This window comes from Bombus pascuorum, chromosome 5 (genome assembly GCF_905332965.1).
Source record: "Bombus pascuorum chromosome 5, iyBomPasc1.1, whole genome shotgun sequence".
NCBI lineage: Eukaryota > Metazoa > Arthropoda > Insecta > Hymenoptera > Apidae > Bombus > Bombus pascuorum.
In genome coordinates this window covers 244,547-261,488 of record NC_083492.1, presented here as the reverse complement: position 1 = coordinate 261,488, position 16,942 = coordinate 244,547, and the positions used below count along the sequence as shown (strand labels likewise).

Below are 16,942 nucleotides of genomic sequence, written 5' to 3'. Positions count from 1 at the left end.
TATATATCGTATATATCGAATGAATGGCTGCGCGATATAGATGGCTTAACTAAGTTTTTTCTATGAAATTACGAACTGGATCGACCTGATCCTCGTGCTATCTCCGTACGTCGATCTAGTAAAACCTATAATACATATACAAAGTTATTATTATCATCGTTATTTACGATATTATACTATCGAGTATAGGAAGAACGAAGTCTATTCGCTTACGCGTAGCATGCGTTTTCCCACAGTTAATGGACAGAGCCTATTAAAAGGGTCCTTTTTTTAAACGGTTCGAGTGTATTCTGTGCCGTTCATCGCAGCAGCTGGAACGCGGCGTAAGAGAAACGGTCGACGCCCTAATCGCTCGGCCGCATCTCTCGTACTTGCCCCGGTGTTCTCGAGCACTCGCTCGTTTCCCGCCCCCATTATTTTCGCAAGCACGAGGTTGTTTCTGACGTCCGGCAGCTTCTGCCGTTAGACTAGTATTCGCATATATTATACGCGTATAGTCATTAGTCGGTTTTCCAACGTTTTATTTGCGAACAGATCGACGGATACATCGACGGATACATCGCCGACATGTTGAAAGATCTCGGCGTTCGATCACTTTTCTGACAACTTTGATTTTTCCTTTCTTTCTCTCTACCTTTTTTCTTCTTTTTTTTTTCCTTATCCTTCCTTAGCAAAGTTAGTAAATAATATTGCCTTATAGATTTACAGATGACTCCTTTACAGAAAATAATGCTTTTAACTCGTTATAAAATTAATACGCATATCTGAAGAATACGAGTCGCATCGTATGAATTCAGATCATATAGGATATACACGCGTGGATTACGAATGATACGAGCATTACCGAGGAATATATCATATAGAATATCTATACCGGTATATATAGAATATAGAAGTTTCCACCGAGTATGTACATATATGTAACGTGCGCATTTGTGTGGAGACTAATACGCACATACCATTCTATGATGCACACCTGATATGCGATTTCATGGTATGGTACATGGTATTTACCATGTATGTCTGTATGCTGTACGCGTGGCATGTAGTATGTCGATATCAAGCTGCAGTGCCGAAAATATGCAGCAGTTATGTATGTACATGGATATATGTATGCATATAGATATATGGACACACACGCACACATATATATGTGTGTACAGTAGCGGACAAAAGTTTAAGACGAAATGGAAGAAATAAATAATTGATTTACTTTCCATAAAAAATATAAATACGGTGTTCTACTTTTGGTATTAACTAATTGTACATTTGTTTGTACACTTAGAAAAAAAATTTCATTTTGATATTTTGCTCAATAGCTAAGTTATAAAAAAGGAACGAAATCTGTATAATATTTCGTCGGTCAAAAGTTTAAGACTATACAAAAAATATTAATTTTTGGTTAAAAAATATACACAATTTTTGTTTAAATTCAATATTTTGTTCAATATCCGTTATTTCTTATCCCTTCGGTACATCTTCTTGGCATAGAATCTATTAATTTTTTATATTCATCTACCGTAATATTATTCCAGGCTGTTTCAATCGTAGAGTAAAGTTCATTTAAATTTTTCGGTTTATAACCTTGTACTGTCTTTTTTATGATGCTTCACAAATTCTCGATTGGGTTAATGTCTGGTGATTGCGACGGCCACGGCAGCACGGTGATATTTTCTTCTTGAAAAAACTGTTTCACAACCCGAGCCGTGTGCTTCGGATCATTATCATTTTGAAAAATAAAATCATCACTCATATTGTTGCGTGCAAAAGGTAACATTGTGTTCTTGAGTATGTCCTTGTATTGAAAACGGTCCATAATTCCATTGATACGACATATCGGACCAGGGCCGCTTCGAGAAAAACACGCCCACACCATAACGTTGCCACCACCATGTTTAAGAGTTTTTAAAACGCACTGTGTTTTCAAACTTTCGCCAATTCGACGTCTAACGTACCGTATCCCGTCAGAACAGACGCGATTGAATTTCGATTCGTCAGAAAACAATACCTTTTGCCAATCTTCACTTGTCCAATGCTTATGAGCTTTAGCAAATGCAAGTCGTCTTTTTCGATTCCTAGAACTCAGCAGTGGTTTCTTTTGGGGTTTTCGTCCTCTTAAGTTAAAGTCTTCTAATCTTCTCCTAACAGTTCTAGCACTAATTTGTGTATCGTTTTCATAGTTTATCTCCGCAGCAATATTATTTGCACTACGAAAACGATCCTTTTCGCTCAATCGATGAATCCGGCGATCCATTTTCGGTGTTGTTTTCCGTGGTCTTCCGTTTTTCGGTTGATCGCAATACATGCCTGTCTTTAAAAATTTATACCAAGCTTGTTTACAAGCTGTTTCTGACCTGTTCACTATATTTGCTATTTCGGTGAAGGTTTTACTTTGCTTTCGCAGCCTTACGATTTGTTCCCTTTCGTTTTCAAGTAAATTCTTTGATTTACCCATAGTCTGTTCCTACCTAAATGAATTTTAAGCAATAAAAGGTACACTAAACAATGATTTTGACATTCCAGAATCAAAATGTTCAAAAACTGTACTCGTACTCACGTTTTACACAGATCGTCTTAAACTAATGTCCACTGTTTCCAAGTGCTAGGCGGTAACTAACTGTTGTAACTCCTACATTGTTTGTATTTAACAACTGACTGTCTGAGGTTACGAAGGTCAAACATACAGCTACGTTATTCCAAAGAGACAAACCGAATAGAAGAACAATATGCGTATAAGATGTTTGTAATCCGGTTTACAAATCATCGTCTTAAACTTTTGTCCGCTACTGTATATATATACATACATACATACATATATATATATATATATATATATACAGACACACACACATACACACATAGATAGACACAATAGGCAAGAGTGTGCAATCCGCCAGTTTGCGCTGTACTTTGGTATATATCCCTCCCTTCTCTCTTTTAAAATTGCTTATTTTCTTTTTATTTCGTTCCTTATATACCACCTCCCATCGATTCCTGTTTCCACGACGATTGCACGTTTACACGTACCGGAGAAAGCTTCGAAATAATTTTTCATTAGACTATAAGAATGTAACTATATAAAAAATCGATTGGCTTTTATTAAGAAATAGGAAACCAGCGCTTTAATTCAGAACATTTTGAACGAATGCCTATTTTAAATCTTGCATGATTATCGGGAATATCAAAGTTTTCCATAATACGGAGAGCTTCTGTAATAATAATTTCGTATTACTTAAGATCAAGGAACGTGCATCGTGTCCTTAATTAATGGCAGAATATTGGGCGAAATAAGTAGTTTATAGCGCTGTTACCATGTGCCAGGCAGCGTGCTCTTAGAAACGTGTTTTTTATTTTGTTTTTCCCAAGTTCCCTCTATCCAGATTTCTATAGATATTTTCAGTTTTCTATTCTTTCATCTTCCTACTTTCAAGGACTTTTCTTTCGTCTTTGCGTCCTCGCAGGTAAAATGCTTATGCATACGCAGGTACGAACGCGAATGGATTCTGTTTTCTCCTCAAATTTTCCTTTCCCGGTACTTTCTTCGCTTCTATCCCCGTCTGAATTTACTTTCGTCCTTTCCCAAATTTCGCTTAAATTATAACTATTCTTTCCCCATAGGTATTCGATAATCGTGGCTATTATTGAAAATTTGCTCCAGCCAAAAATAAGCGAAACATGTTTATTTCTCAACTATGCGTGTATGCACGTGTCTGCGCTACGTACATATATTACACGACTCGTGTATGCATACACGTACATATGCATACGGAGAAAACGAAGGGATTTAAGGGCGAAACGTGGACTACAGAAAACATGCAAGGAAGAGTTATGTTTTACGTTGTAATTACGTAGTTGCGTTCTATTACGTAATAACAAGAATCAACGGTACGTACGTTACGTATACGTAAAATAAGTAAGATGTTATTATTTCTTAATTTTTTATTGCGCGTTGATAAAAATTTAATAATATAAAATCGATGCCATACCTTTCCCCTGTCTTTAAAATATACGAAACTTTCCTGATTCACAGCTTTCTTTGCCGAATACAGTTGTCAATTAAATTTCTAATATTACAACATGTTACATGCACGCATATATGTATATATGTATACATACAACGTATACAGAGATATATTGCACATTATGTGACAGTAACTCTGTGAAACAACGAATTACGATGTATCTCATTCGCTCGTAAAATCTCATTTTACGGATAAATTATACAACTTTTTCACCAACCTTTTGTCATAATTTTATATGCCTATCGTCTATTGTCTTGTTTGCTCGTAATTATACGCGTATAACTTACTATATACCAAGTTTACGTATGTATTTAATTTTTTATTCTTAATTTTTATTCATCGTTGCGCACCATCTTTATGCGTTTAGAGCGTATTCTGCGTCACTTTTTATCGCTTGTTATATTCATTCACTGCTTCACCATACCGTTCTCGGTCTTTTTTGTCTTTCATCTCTCTTGGTTACCTACCATTACTACGTAGGTATCATCTCAGCTGTCCCATGAACGCACTGTTTGCTTCTCGTTACCGGAATATTTGTTTATGATTTGATACCGTGTTCCTAGCTCATAGCAAATAATATAGGTGGTTCGTTCGTGCCACGGGGCCAGTAATACTTAATGTTCCAGACCGTGATCGAGAAAACGTTCCTTCGTATAAATATTCGCTCGATAATTTTTAAAACATATCCTGTCTAATACATTATAATAATTTTAAATCTTTCGAATTATTCGATCATCGAATAATATTCTTCGCGGAAAGACGTACACTTATAAAAAGAGAGTATCGTTAGTTACATTTTCATAAATGGGAATCTCTAATATCAAATCTCGCAGACTGTACTCACGTAGAACGTTTATCGATTAGTAGAATAGAAAGACTGGTAGGAATAAAGCGAAGCGACGAGACCGCTGGTAAAAAATATTCAAGGAAAGACGGAAACGAGCTATCGTCGTCAGCTTACGAATCTGCACCTTTAAAGCCGATATTTCGGACAACTGAAAAAAGAAGCGGAAATTGAGAAAGTATCGTAAGAAAATATTGAAAAACAGTTATAAATTTTCGATCGATCGATCGATCGATCGATCATAGAATGGCATCGCGTAGGCACTTTGATGGATCAAAAAGTTAAACTACCTCTTGAAATTCTGGTATTTGATCGTCATGGTACGATATAAAAATTAATTTTATATAAAATCTTATATAAAATTCGTTGGATATGATCAACGTGGTAATTGGCGATTACCGGGATTTTGTTAGTCGGTCAGATTACCGATCGATTACGAATCTTATACTTTAAATCTAAGAAGCAAACGGTATTCTGCGTGTACGTGTACATTATTATACCTTGTGTTTTAATTTTTATTTGTGATACGACCGAAGCAGTTGTATAATAAGTGTATCAGGCTATTCAGGTCTTTTTCTTACAATCTTTATATTTGTCTTTATATATGTCTTTAGAGTCATAAAAATATTAAATGATGACGAGTAAAGCTAGGTACGTGAATTTAATGTATAAAAATATATATCTGTTGGTTATCTCTGGGATTAGTTCACATTGAGAAACGTTAATTAGTCAAACAATGAGACAAGGAAGAGTAATTACCAAAAGGGACGATCGCGGAAACCGTCGCTCGATCCATTCGATTTTCCCATCTTGGCGAAGGAAAAAGGTAACGGAAAAGGAAAACATCCGAGAAGAGATCGTTCGATTAAACTACCCAACCTTATTTCGCTCGAACGCACGAATGTCGTTAACGAATTTCGTTAACGACTCGTGCGATCCTGTCGTCTCGCGAGATTGCTTCCTAGCCCAGTTCAGGCTACGATCAGACCGATTCCCCAGCAAAATAGAGAACGTGCTTCCCCACCAATCCTAACCGTCACGCCTTCGCCACCCGATATTTGCATTCATTTTAAAATCCTTAAGTATTTAATCGAACCAGACCATCCGACATTCTTTTCATAATATTCCCACTTATCAATTAAAATCCTAATTCGTGGCATTTTCAGACATGCTTCCGTGAAACCGATGAAATTGGATATTAATAGCGAATTAATATCAAATGAGAAACACACGTCGATAACGTTACCTCGCGATGGAATATTTAATAATACGCGATAAGAAGAGTATGTGAGAAATTTTTAATTGATCTTTCGTCAGTGTGAAAATAAAATAATCTACCAATAGCAAGTGAATAATGTAAATAAATAGAAAGCATTTGATCTTTTCTTATGAATTATGCAGAGAAACGAAGTCGGACAATGGAAAAATTAAAAAGCGTAACTCTTCGATGAACAACAACTAAACAACGTAAAAAGCAACTAGAACAAAAGAAATTTCTGTCGAAGCTTATAAATTGTGGTAAAGAAAACAACAATGATGCAAAACTACAAACAACAAGGTGCTAATAAGCTGCTGATTATAGAAAGACAGATCGATGCTTTACGTAGACGAAACGGTGGCAATTAATCGTAAATAAAACAAATTAAATAAAGCGGGAATATACATTTGCTATTCACAGTTATAGAAAGATGCTTGTTTTCGAATTTTGATTTCAATATCGCTTAGCAGCCGTTCTTTGCATTGTTCTATGTACCATGTACCTATGCATTAAGCATGACAAAACGCTTTGTATGCTGAGCAACAAACGCCCTTTCCTACTATTGAAACTATCTTGGAAGAAAATCGCGTTCGCCAGGGGATTTTCAATGAATTTCAATCATACCTTAGCTATAGAAGAGCGAATAGGTGAATTTACATTTTTCTGCAATGCAAACATAAATTTATGCTGCATTACGAAAGACGGATCTATTTCATGAATAGTATGCTGATGCTCAGAATGTGTTGAAAATTTATACATACATACATACAGTAGCGGACAAAAGTTTAAGACGAAATGGAAGAAATAAATAATTGATTTACTTTCCATAAAAAATATAAATACGGTGTTCTACTTTTGGTATTAACTAATTGTACATTTGTTTGTACACTTAGAAAAAAAATTTCATTTTGATATTTTGCTCAATAGCTAAGTTATAAAAAAGGAACGAAATCTGTATAATATTTCGTCGGTCAAAAGTTTAAGACTATACAAAAAATATTAATTTTTGGTTAAAAAATATACACAATTTTTGTTTAAATTCAATATTTTGTTCAATATCCGTTATTTCTTATCCCTTCGGTACATCTTCTTGGCATAGAATCTATTAATTTTTTATATTAATCTACCGTAATATTATTCCAGGCTGTTTCAATCGTAGAGTAAAGTTCATTCAAATTTTTCGGTTTATAACCTTGTACTGTCTTTTTTATGATGCTTCACAAATTCTCGATTGGGTTAATGTCTGGTGATTGCGACGGCCACGGCAGCACGGTGATATTTTCTTCTTGAAAAAACTGTTTCACAACCCGAGCCGTGTGCTTCGGATCATTATCATTTTGAAAAATAAAATCATCACTCATATTGTTGCGTGCAAAAGGTAACATTGTGTTCTTGAGTATGTCCTTGTATTGAAAACGGTCCATAATTCCATTGATACGACATATCGGACCAGGGCCGCTTCGAGAAAAACACGCCCACACCATAACGTTGCCACCACCATGTTTAAGAGTTTTTAAAACGCACTGTGTTTTCAAACTTTCGCCAATTCGACGTCTAACGTACCGTATCCCGTCAGAACAGACGCGATTGAATTTCGATTCGTCAGAAAACAATACCTTTTGCCAATCTTCACTTGTCCAATGCTTATGAGCTTTAGCAAATGCAAGTCGTCTTTTTCGATTCCTAGAACTCAGCAGTGGTTTCTTTTGGGGTTTTCGTCCTCTTAAGTTAAAGTCTTCTAATCTTCTCCTAACAGTTCTAGCACTAATTTGTGTATCGTTTTCATAGTTTATCTCCGCAGCAATATTATTTGCACTACGAAAACGATCCTTTTCGCTCAATCGATGAATCCGGCGATCCATTTTCGGTGTTGTTTTCCGTGGTCTTCCGTTTTTCGGTTGATCGCAATACATGCCTGTCTTTAAAAATTTATACCAAGCTTGTTTACAAGCTGTTTCTGACCTGTTCACTATATTTGCTATTTCGGTGAAGGTTTTACTTTGCTTTCGCAGCCTTACGATTTGTTCCCTTTCGTTTTCAAGTAAATTCTTTGATTTACCCATAGTCTGTTCCTACCTAAATGAATTTTAAGCAATAAAAGGTACACTAAACAATGATTTTGACATTCCAGAATCAAAATGTTCAAAAACTGTACTCGTACTCACGTTTTACACAGATCGTCTTAAACTAATGTCCACTGTTTCCAAGTGCTAGGCGGTAACTAACTGTTGTAACTCCTACATTGTTTGTATTTAACAACTGACTGTCTGAGGTTACGAAGGTCAAACATACAGCTACGTTATTCCAAAGAGACAAACCGAATAGAAGAACAATATGCGTATAAGATGTTTGTAATCCGGTTTACAAATCATCGTCTTAAACTTTTGTCCGCTACTGTACATACATACATACATACATATTTATAATTTATTCACATACATGTATTCATCGAAATAGATGTTAATTTCATATTCTATCGAAAAGAGTAACGTTTCGGTGTATTAATAGCTTTTACGATTATTTTTTTTCTTTTTGGGCGGGAGGGAGGGGGTATAATTTTGAAACAGAATCTTACGAATATCCCTAACGATTACGAGATCGATATCTTTAACGAGGGATATTCCAAATTGTCACTTATGGATGATTTCGAAACGTTTATAGGCGTATCGTCGAATAACTGATAATTTTTCCTTCGATGCGTATGTAGTATATGTAGTTCACGCTCGCATATCGTATTTATGACGTTACAGACGATAGCATGTGTGCTTTAATAAGCTAAGGACAGACAGCTGCTCGCTGAGTCACTACTGACAATGAGACATTGTGTCGTGCATTATAAAGCTAGCTACGGGTCTCCAGGGTATACTGGGGCCGTCGCGCCGATCATGCCACCACCGTTCTCCTAGCCCTACCAGTTCTCTTATAGATCCATAGACGTAATTAAACGCGGCTCTCTACCTATAAACCAGGCGAGGATAGCTTCCTCTTCCATCTCATTTCTTTCCCACAAAAAGTCACCCTATTCTCTGCCCGTGGATCATTTATCACTATATAACATGAATAATTGTTGCTTTAGATTAAACGTAAACTTTTAATATTTACGCAAGACGTTCCGTAAAATTTTGTAGCTGGGATACGGATTACCGTTTGAAACACGGTTAAGCGCCAGTCAGAATAATATGAATTAATATTAATAGTTTGCGAGTTAAGTTAGTTTGTGATCGGTAGTCCGTCTTTTACCTTAACGATCTAGCGAAAAGAATCGTAACCAACAATAGTATACTTTTCTTGCATTTCATCGTTCTTTGCCTGGTCTGCCTCTGTTCTAACGAACTGGCGTATTGTTTCAAATAGGTTAAACTATAAAGTCATATCGTGTCCGTTGATATAACACGAAAAACGCTTGCTGTACGGATACGATGTTCAAACGCGAACGGTTTTCCATTTGCCAGATCTCCGAACATGCCATCGAGCATTATAGTATATCTACGGTCGCGTAGATGCGTCGCGGCGCCGTAGTCTCGTGATTCGAAATCCAGAGACAAGACAGGAAACGAAGAGAACAAAGATGAAAATGAGAACAAGTACCAACGGTCGATAGTACAAGTCTTGCAAATATATTCTCTGGCAGTTTGGAAACTAGGACACTAAGGACTTACGTCACTGGAACCAAGAGATCTGTATGACTAATGGGAATAAAAATAAAATAAAAGAAGAAAGGAGAGTATTCGAAGAAGGAAGCTCACGAAATATGACAATGAACCGAAGAATCTCCGCGGTTAATCTCCTAATAGCGCGGAACAACTCGTCTTGCTAACTTCTTTTATCACTGTTTATTAATAAGTCGTTTGATTGAAATTTTATCCAAATGTTTTAATTAATAAGACTAATGAATTACACAATGAATGAAACCGAATTTGTGACTCGCGCTATCACCCAGCTGCACGTGGAAAGTTCATTTTTGAGTTTACGAGTCATCGGTCGTCCTTGTATCGATATCGATATCGAAATTGAAATTGAAATGAATTCAAACACCTAATTCCTGGATAGAGAGATTAGACTGTATTCAGTTATAGTATCTACGTGGATTTCGATCGTTGTTCGCTCTCAAATATTTTTAACAACATTGGTAATCTTACAGGATCGCGTCTTTTTTATCCACAAGATTTTGGTAATTCAACGATGATAGTTCATAGTAGTAGATATAATTGCTAATGTAAAAACGTTAAGTTTCATTGGTAGATGACTGATCGGGCGCTCGCAATCATTCCTTTGATTCGTCACTGACCGATCACGCGAACATCGAACATTGCTGGTCGTTGCTCGTGCCGTTCGATTGCCGTATCAATTACAGACAAATTGCACAGAGAGATATATGGAAAATAAAAGAAAAAACGTGCCGCTTCTTCGCGATACGATTCTTCCTTGCATGCGTGCCGCCACGGGCCTCAACAACATACTCATCCCGGAAAGTAGAGTTTTTTCCGACGATAACACCGGCACGGAATGAATGTAACCGGGCGATAGACTTGCTATCCCGATCATACCCTGATATACTCGTACTTTCACGTTTCTTTCAATTTCTCACAAATACCAGACTTTCACATTTTCACAAGTTCGAGCATAACAACGAACGCGATAGTAATAAAATATGGTATTGCCACGAATGATACGGGTGACCGACCGATCGCGATGAAATTTCCTGGCTGTCACGAAAAGAGATAGCCGATCCCAAATAGACGTATAGCTTCGGCTCATGCTCGTTCTTCGAAAGGCACGCAGCTCCACGTATATGAAAATAAATACTTTACGTTCCAAAATATTTCAGGTCCGTTACCTTGATTCTAATTTATAACGCAGAGAATTACAACAGTTCGGATATTAACGATCTTTCGATAGAAATTTTCTATGTTTAGCATACATGTATCAATTTACTGAAAAAAATTGAGAAATTCTCTGCAAATAAATTAATACGTTTAAACTATCGGTAATCCATATAACGAGTTTTCTCTTACCTAGTTAATTAGTTTGTTATAGTTACCGTTCATAACTTTTATAGCAAATATCAAGATAAAAAAAATTCCAAAACAATTTATATTCGATTTTTATGACTTTTATTACAGCTTTTAAACGACGATACTATTTTCAACGCAACAAGGAATTTTAAGAATATACATATACGATAAACGAAACAAGCGGAAAATTCAGAATTATGAAACTGTGTTTTAGGCTTACCTTTCTCAGTTATAAACATTTAAAGAAACCAGCAAACCTCCATGCATTAGCTGCTGTAGGGAATGTCAGGGAACGATGGTATGTATGTATAGTCGTTGGCCGAAAGCAACGAGGCGCGATTGGTAATCTACTTGGTGAAAACTACGTTCGAGCATTTCGATGTTTCAGCATCGAAAGACTTTGTAAAATTTGATCAAGATAATCACGATAATACATGATAGATTAATATCTGTTGCAGCGTGCAAATGCATATACTCGTATATTTGGTCTGCTTTTTACATGTTCATACGTAAAAAAAAAAGAGAAGCTTAAACGAAACAGAATTTTCTGATTCTCGACTTTCGCCGTATTTTCTTCTATGGAATTACTTGACGAAAGGCTTCCTTGATAGTTACCTAATATCCTAAATATCCTATATGCATTTAACCTACTTGTACATAGAGGGGTATGTGTATCGAATATTAATGGTTAATAACAAGAGTTGCAACAGTGCAACAGTAATTTATTTGTTAATAACTGCTTAACTAATTATAATCGTAATATCTTACGTGTATATTCGATTTTTCATGTTATTAAACGATTAATTACATTTTATAACTTTGTTTGAATTTGCCGTAATATTTATGTATGCTAATAATCGACGTTTTAAATAAATGGTTAATAAAATACAGCGCGGAACTTTCATTTACTTTTAGGTAGAACGTGCTTATATGTGTAAATGTATGACATTTTCGTAATTCGCATCGATTTATTGCATTCAATGTGAGAACGTAAGAACGGATGACGATGATTCGATTGCGCCACCGCATGTCGCCGCAATGTTAAAGAGCGGGGGAAAGAAAAAAGGAAAAATATTTACGTATAGAGAAGCAGCACGTAAGAATAAAGGATTATCGAAAGCTGAAGAACGATGGACGAGCACGATGGATTCCTCGGCTTTAATCTTTATCCTTCGCAGTGGTACGACCAGTTTGTTTGACCTCTTGGATCTAAGCCAAATAGGAATTGGCTATTAACCAAATCAATGGTACCTAAATTACCAGCGCACCACGCGACCCGTTGTACGTAGAGGTAGGTGCTTGGCCCTTGTTACGTGTCGTGTATTTGATTATCTACGTCGTGGTTTATTACGGGCTAATATCGCGACAGCCGCGCATCTGCCGCTATCGCTATGATAACCATCATCATAGCACATAGTTCCGCTTCGTCGTAAATTTAGAGAATCTAATAAATCGCATCTTGTTGATTGTCAATCATCTGTCACCCCATATAAGCCGCCCATATACATGTAATCCGTAATAGTCACTAACGACTCAATGAAACGAACAATATCTTCCAACATTCAACGTTACGCAATTCATCGTTCGAAACATACAACATTTTTTTATTTTCTTCTAAAAGATTAGCGATACGATTCGTTGATATTGGAGTATACTGATTTTTATGAATCGTGAACGAGTCAAAGCGCAGAAGCTAACTATCGGAGAAGTAAAATTGCAGAGACGTCGACAAATCTGAAGATAAAGGAAAAAGTCGATAAGAAGTAGCGACAAAGAAGGGAAATGTCTCTGTAAGAAAAATAGAGCCGATTTAGAATGGCGACGACGTCAACGAATTCTCTCGAGCTAGAGGAACAACGGAAGTTCACCTTCTATTCTGTATCTCCTTTGTATATTTGAAGGATTTCCACTAATGAAATAATTAAAATTACAAACCTTCGTGTACCGACGACGAAGACAAGAAAAGGAATAGTAGCGATAGTACGGAAGGTAGAGAAGGGACAAATCCCTCGGTGCTTCCATCAGCCTCTGAAACGCTCGTCAGCTCAGTTCCTATCAGCTTTACCATCTTTCTCCATTTTCCACTGACTCTCAGGCAAGTTAATGAAAACCAATGACCATTCTTAAACAGTGTTTTCAGAAATATCTCTAATTGCAGACGAAGATTCCAAATATATATATATATATACATATACATGTGGATGTAACAAACAACCATAAATATCGAAATGCAGATGGAGCTTGTCGCTAATTATCAACAAGAATCGTGGTTTCACGTTGCGAAGGCCAAGTTCCGTAATTTGAGATAGTTACTTGGCTGGCACAGCGGCTAGCGACTAGATGTAGGATAGCGTCTCGAGAACCGGATGTATCGAAACCTCTTCCTTCGATGCTACAACCTCGAGAATTCTACAGGTTGCTCTTTGCGTTTCCTTTTCTTTATTCGGCTGTGTGCATAACAGGCGTGTCTTCGGAACCTATCTCGTAAATCCTTGCATCCATAATGTATTCACGAGTTAATACCCGCGTATTAAGCATTCTTCCATTAAATTTGTGTAAAGTTGATGAATCGTGATAATGTTACATGTATTTGCGATATTCGATTAATTGCAAACATTAATTTCGATCAAATGGACTATAAAGGAGGTAATAATTATTACGACATTACGTTTAAGGAAAACTTTGTAAACGACGTAGATAAATTTACGTTTATTTTCAAATTCATTCAATTTAGAAATCGTTGTACGCTTTATAAAATTTAATATTTTAATCCATCGTTAATTGTCTAATGCATGTTCATGCTTGTTGAATCTTTCCTTTAATGTTCGATGCGCTTTTGTCGATCTATTGAAGTAACTTACGGCATCGTTAGTTCCGAGTGTACGAAGATCAGAAATTCCAATTATATGGAATTGAAGGAAAATCGTAGAACAACGTTTTCGACATTTTTTCTACCAATTTGCAAAATAAAACGCAAGAAAGAGAAACGAAACCTGTTACATAGTTATGAAAAATTGTTGTTTCCCTAAACCAATTTATCGAGACGGCTAATAAAAATATCGTATTTCTAGGTGAAACCGGGAAACTCAGCTATCGTCGACAAATGGACACTACGTGTTGCTTGGAAACGGAAGTAGTATACAGGAAGAACGTGGACACGATGCGACGGTGGAAGGAAAAAGCGATGCAGTAAGCGCTCAGACTGGGGAGACGTTTTTATGAGACGACTAAACAGCTGTAAGCCCCGCGTTTCGCTCTTTTCTTTTTACAACCACTTTCCGCTTGACACTTTTGTGATGCGTACATAGCATTCGCAAAGGATTTAATTCTTAACATTTTAAGAACGATTTTTCCGGTTTTACTGACACTTCTTTAAGATTTTCGCACCCAGTGGTATTATCAGAGCTATTAGTACGCTCTTCTAATCTGGCTTTTTCTTTAATAAAATGTATAAAATATTCGTTTGTCCGTGGTACTTTATTTTTTTCTTTTTTTTTTTTAACCCAACCTATTTACTCGTTATTCTCGATTGATTTATTACAGGCGGTAATTTATGAGAAGTTAGTACGAGTACGAAAACATTCAGAATTTATAGAATATACAAAATATTTATCGCTTGACGACTGTATTAAATTTTGTAATATTAACTTAATTTTCTAAGATTTTACCGCTGTGAACGTTTAATTTAAATATTATACCCTTTCTTAAAATATATATTAATTGGATATAATCGAGTTTTGATTCTAAATTTTTAAATTTAATATGAACTTTTCAAAAGTTTGTAACCATGAATCTGTTTATAAATTTACTAAATTTTTTATTGAAAAATTGTTTTACTCTATATTTTTTGTTTTGCAAGGAATCAACTGGCTGTAAATACTTTAAGAAATTTTCTTTTCAATATTTAGCAAAGTAAGTACAATATCCATATATTATTTTGCTGGCCAATCGTTTAATTCTAATCGAAATACGTAATTGCTCTTTAAGAACATTAATATCTGATTCTATTTTACACGTATATAAATACAGGGTATTTTCCATTACTAGATATTTTAACCGTAGCAGGAAATTGAAGAATTGAAAATGCTTCGATGGAAATTTTGTTTATCGAAGTTTTTGTTGTACAGGCTATGCAACAGGTATTCTGTATGTTCGCAGTTACGCGTAATACTAAATCATTGATCAATTACCGATAGTAAACGATCTGTCTGTCCGTCCGTCCGTCCGTCTGTCCGTCTGTCTGTCTGTCTGTCTGTCTCTAATAGTTGAACGTTTTTTATACGTTCTCGAGAAACAACATCTGTTTACGCTTCGAATCCCTCTTATTCTATTTTTGTCCTAACGTAATTTAAATTACGACCGCTTCTACGAGTTAAACACGAATAAAGAATCAAGTACAAACATTTATTCCAAATTTTATTAATTCATACGTCAGCAATCTTAATTAAAGCAATCTCTTAGTGGCAATGCTGCAGATTGTCTCGCTTTCTGAAAGTTTCCCTTCTGCTCGAATTCCTTCGAATTCGTGAAACTTTAATTATTCCCAGATCGCAGAATAACTTCGATCGTCTGAATAAAAGTATTCATTGACGGAATGCCTAATGACATGCCTAACTATATTAGAATTTATAAGTTTTTCTTGACAAACCTTCCTATTAAACGACGTCGAATCGTATCAAAGTTAACTTCAACTGGTGAAACAACGAATAATATTTTTCTAAAAATATCTTTATTAGATTTAAAATAACTATTAGATTCAAGGTAGAGAAAGCTTAACGTCTCTTTATAGAAACTTTACTATCTTTTCAAATCTGTATGGAAAAACTTCGAGAGATATATTTCAAAATATCTCGATACATGTATTAGAAATCGCATAAAAAACCGATGCAATCTTACATATCCTCTTCGAAATCACGTAACATTTGTATAATACATTCCTTTATAAAATGCATATCGCGAACGTTATTTCGAGAGAGTTGTGTGATCTGTATGCGCACACTCACATATGTATATTGCAACATACAGTAGTATGGAAGTAATTCGCGCCTCCTCCGTCCTTTGGGTACAACGACGAATGATTCATTGTAATTACATTTAACCTTGTACAAGTAAGTAACTGATACAAATAACGTCCCGTGACGATTCCGTTCAAAAATTCTGTCTAACAAAATTAGCCCTTTGTAACTGACTAAAGTGGCCATCGATTTTCATTTTATTCATAACGTGTATTATAGCGTGTTAAAAGATTTAAGCGTTATCTTTGTTTCTTCGTTGTAAGGACATGTCGTTGATGTCATATAACATATCAATCGATCCGTATATATTATCCAAAATTGTTTGCAGTTTACATGTTACCGTCGACTCCTCTATAGAGATGCGCGTGTCAAGGTCGTGCATCGTGCGTCGTGCGGCGTCGATCTATTTCCAAGAGTGTCGCATTGTCGATAGCCGGAACCGTAAATGTATCGTCAGGCTCGAGGGCGGCTTTGAGCGGCGATACTCTTAAGGGCTAGCGCGGTTCTAAGAGTCACGGATGTTACGGTTAACAGCTCTCTGTTCTCCGCCGTCAAGGGTCAGGTGCATGGCACCGATGACTCGCACGCGCTCAACCACGTTCGGGCACATTCGGGGTCACAGTCGCGGTGCCTCGTGGTACGTGGAAAGCGATAACGGTTTTCGGAACGAGGAGAATGACGAACCTTCTGCCAAGAGGACTGACCGATTCTTACGCCGTTACTCTAGAACCTTTGCGAAATCGCGATCGCCGAAGATCGATATACGACGATATATTTATCGTCTAATA

General features: G+C 36.2%; 1 long non-coding RNA gene across 1 annotated transcript in view; it reads left to right on the top strand.

The window, feature by feature from the left end:
• LOC132906715 (uncharacterized) overlaps window positions 1-14,597 on the top strand; it is a 350,670-nt gene extending 336,073 nt beyond the window's left edge. The window contains exon 3 of the long non-coding RNA XR_009658031.1: window positions 14,211-14,597. This is a non-coding gene — a long non-coding RNA (uncharacterized LOC132906715). The remainder of the gene's footprint in view (window positions 1-14,210) is intronic.
• The last annotated feature ends 2,345 nt before the right edge of the window (window positions 14,598-16,942 follow it).